The 4,449-nt window shown below is 38.8% G+C and overlaps 1 pseudogene across 1 annotated transcript; it reads right to left on the bottom strand.

The window, feature by feature from the left end:
* Positions 1–500: 500 nt before the first annotated feature.
* LOC309857821 (small ribosomal subunit protein uS5 pseudogene) lies at positions 501–1,432 on the bottom strand (annotated as a pseudogene). The gene has a single exon. The product of its transcript is annotated as a small ribosomal subunit protein uS5 pseudogene (transcript).
* Positions 1,433–4,449: the final 3,017 nt, after the last annotated feature.

The following is a 4,449-nucleotide window of genomic DNA, read 5'->3' as shown; positions in this document are numbered from 1 at the left end:
CTACTGAATTACCCAATAGTCTGATCATACCCCAAGACTTTTTTAAATTATTTCACTCATAATCCCAAATCTGCTTTGCTTCCTCATCTTAGTACACTGTAATTTGATTTCAAAATGAGGACAGTTGTCAGTAATGCCACATTCATTCATCTATTTTACAATTCCATGTGCTTATAACTATGAAGATATGTTAATAACATCCATTCCAATAAGCCACCCTAAATTTATTATCATGAAACAAGACCTCAAGAAAGAGAATTCAAAATCATCCATGTATTTGCAACTTATTGCAATAAAGCCTTTATCAATAGACTTCCCTGTGCACATGGTGGTCAAATTGCTGGTGAAAACCAGCCAGATCTATTACAAGCTTTCTCATGGCTTCTAGGTAACCCAAGTGAGCCTTTATTGATACTGGGAAGGGATAAAGCAGGGAAGGGATAAACAGTGCTATAAGATTTGGCTAGACAAAAGTAATGACTCTCATTACAAAGTGAGTATTTTTTTTTCAAGCTTTAGTTCAGTTTATTTTTCTTGTATAAAACTATGTAGTAGCCACAGCTGGAGCCTGGGTCCTCTGAACAGAGACTCTGGTGTGGGTCTTCACAAGATGGTCCGTGAACTCCTGATAGGGAGACTTGGTGAACACAGTCTCCTTCCAGAGATCAGGGGTGAGATAGCTGTAGGTCTTGGAGATGGCATCGAAAGTAGCCTTGGCAAAGTTCCCTAGGGTGGCAGTGCAGCCCCTGGCCGAGGTGTAGCAGTCGTCAATACCAGCCATCATCAGCAGTTTCTTGGGCACAGGGGCCGAGACAATGCCAGTGCCTCTGGGGGCGGGGATGAGACGCACCAGCACAGAGCCACAGCGGCCAGTCACCTTGCACGGGACAGTGTGGGGCTTGCCGATCTTGTTCCCCCAGTAGCCTCGCCGCACAGGGACAATGGAAAGCTTCGCCAGAATGATGGCTCCGCGGATGGCAGTGGCTACCTCCTTGGAACACTTGACACCCAAACCGACGTGTCCATTGTAATCTCCGATGGCGACAAATGCTTTGAACCTGGTCCGCTGGCCCGCGCGCGTCTGCTTCTGCACAGGCATGATCTTCAAAACCTCGTCCTTGAGGGAGGCTCCCAGGAAGAAGTCGATGATCTCAGATTCCTTGATGGGCAGGGAGAAGAGATAGATCTCCTCCAGGGACTTGATCTTCTTGTCTTTGACCAGGCGGCCCAGCTTGGTGACGGGGATCCACTCCTTGTCCGCGGCCTTGCCCCCGCGAGCTCCGCGGCCTCGGCCCCGGCCCCGACCACGGCCCCGGCCCCGGCCCCGGCCCCAGATGCCGCTGCCGAAGCCACCGCGGAAACCGCCGCGGCCTCCCATTCCAGGGCCCCCGGGCCCTCCGGGCCCTCCCGCAGCACCGGCGTCATCTGCCATTTGGTGTTCTCTCGGAGAGGAAACAAAGTGAGTATTTTAAAGCAAAAGAGCCTGTTGGGAATATTGTTTTATAAAATAGTGGTTTTTTTTATTAACTTTTTAAAATTCAATTAGGTAACATATAGTGTACCAATAGTTTCAAATGTAGATTTCAGTTATTCATCCATAGCATATAATAGCTAATGCTCAGTACTTACTGTTATAGCTTCTTGAAAGCAGAATTTTAACCCACTGAGCCACCCAGGCGCCCTTGAAAGCAGAATTTTAGATCACATTTTCTGATTACTTCCATGTCGTACAACACTTTCCTGCTAGCAACCTTCAAAACATACTGTTTGTTAGAGGAATTTCTTTAATAATAAATAAATAGGAATTCATTTAAATTTATAAATATATAAAATAAATAGGAATTTATTTAAATTTATTTAAATATTACACACTGTTTCATTGTTCATAAATAAGGTGATGATATTATAGCCATTAGTTGGTAGCACTGATATATCACTATCTTTTTACTTCTCAGTGCATTCTCTTTACACAAATAGATATATATTTTAAAAAATGTGAATCTGTGGCAAACTTGTAAAAAAACCCTATACAGTAAAGTTTATCATTTTAAGTAATCTCAATTATCTTCCTCAATTGTGATAGTATATCCTTCTATCTAGGCCAGATATTGTATGAGGGATTTGAAGAGACATACTTTTCTAAATTTCACTTTTCTCATCTGCAAAATGCTTATCATGATCCTACAAAAAAATACACTTATAATTTTTTGATGAAAATTTATTTATTTATTTTAAGATTTTATTTCTTTATCAGAGAGAGTGGGCGAGAGAGCAAGCACAGGCAGACAGAATGGCAGGCAGAGGTAGAGGGAGAAGCAGGCTCCGGCCGAGCAAGGAGCCAGATGCGGGACTCGATCCCAGGATGCTGGGATCATGACCTGAGCCAAAGGCAGCTGCTTAACCAACTGAGCCACCCAGGCGTCCCTTTTGATGAAAATTTAATCTGTATAAACAATATATTTGTTGTAATGCGTGGTTCATGGAAAACATCTTTTTTAATTATAAGCAGTATTAGAAATTAAGTAAATGTGTCTATAATATTTAAAGTTTTAACACATAATTCCACTGCTTTGCCTTATTTTCTCAAATCCCTTTACCACTTTCACTGACAGAGTCAAATGTACTTTTTCTACTAGTAGCCAGCTCTTTGTCTTTTGTCAGAAAGATGCCCTTGTGAATTATTTATAATAGAGATATTAGCAATAATAATAATAATAATAATAATAATAAGTAGCAATGAAAATGTTAAAAAAAAAGTTTTCTTAACTAATTAGGGTTCTTAGACATCAATTAGAGGAACCACCTCGGGCAAGCAAATTAATCTGCAAGACATTCCCAGAATTAACAAGTCAGTCAGATACAGGGTTGTCTGTAGACTGAAAAGAACTAGGTTTGGAAAATAGGTAAGGACAGTGAAAAAAGTGATCAAATTTTTGGGCAAAATAAACTCTTAGTTGTCCTTTCAATGGAGTCCTGTTCATTATGTAGCAGAAACTCTGGAGATTATCTCAATCCATTGGAGTCACCCCGTTTATTAGCTTGCTATTGACAAAGTTATTTACAAACTGTAGAGCAAGAGGTTATAATGGAGAAAACTGATGGTAATGCACAGGATTCTTGTTAACAATAATGCAAGTTAGTGATTTTTCATTAGAAAACATAAATTCTATAACCCAAATTATGGGCCCAGAGCACTTCTGCTGCACAACTCTGCTTATATCCCAAATAACCATGTGAACTAGTTTTAATATCTGCTTCTCTTATTAATTTTTGAATAAAAATTCTTGACACAAGTATTTTATAATTGTGTGATAATCATGAATTTAATTTTTGGAGAACAAAACACACTTTAGCATAACTAGGTTCGTTCACAGAACCAGCCTTGATAACACACTTCTATATGTTAGAAATGATGTAATAAATGTAGAATATTGGGCACTTGTTTGGTATTCTTTGCCATGTTTTGCACTATCTAAAAAGAGATCAGTGAACTTGGACTGGAGTTAGTAGACATGGAAGAAAATAAAATATTACAGAGAAGAATACTCTGTGGTCCACAACCTAAACGGCCTGGGATTCCCATCATTTGGATCCCTGTAGCTTTATAGAAGTCAATTAAATTTTTGTATCTCTGATTAAAGTTGTTTCCCCAGTACTTTTTCAAACATCTCTTGTAAAGTATTGTTTCCCAGAAAAAAAGGGATTTTGCACATGTATCTGCCTTTGTCTCTGGTCATGATCTCAGTCAGGATCCTGGGATCGAGCCCCATATCGGGATTCCTGCTCATTAGGGAGTATACTTCTCAGTCTCTCTCTGCAGCTACATCCCCCTGCCCCACTCATGCTCTCTCTCTCTCAAATAAATAAATACAATCTTTAATTTTTTAATTAAAAATAAGATAAATAAATTAAAATAAAAAGTCTGGGCTTACTGCCCCATTTAGCTCCTTTTGTTTTTTTGAGTTGTATTTAAAGCAGCATGAGAGAACATGAGGCTCTCAAACTTAAAAAAAAAAAGGAAAAAATTGAGTTTTGTTAGGATTTAAGATCTTGTCTGCTAGACAAAAACGTTGGCTTTGTTAACATGTGAAAATTATCAAAAGGGAATAAGATAGAATTCTAATAATTTTTGTAGAAATTAAAAATTTTCTCCAACCCAATTACATACAGACCCATTAAGTAAATTCATTCCAATGTCCCAAACCAACCTTTTCTAATAGTAATGCATCTGTGTAAACAGGGTCAACCCAAGGAATAAATAAATATTATTATTTTTTTCCTGTCTCTTCCACAGTCTCATCTGGGTATATTGGTAGCAAGCCAATTATCTATCTTATAAGACATGATATCATAAGGAAGGGTATTCTGTCCATTTGGAACAACTGAAAATCATTGTAATTTTATCTTGGTGCAGTAACTTGAGATGGCACAGTGTGGTTTATGAATATA

Source organism: Mustela nivalis (genome assembly GCF_964662115.1).
Source record: "Mustela nivalis genome assembly, contig: HAP1_SCAFFOLD_1319, whole genome shotgun sequence".
NCBI lineage: Eukaryota > Metazoa > Chordata > Mammalia > Carnivora > Mustelidae > Mustela > Mustela nivalis.
The sequence above is the reverse complement of the archived record's forward strand: the minus strand, read 5'-3'. Positions and strand labels throughout refer to the sequence as shown.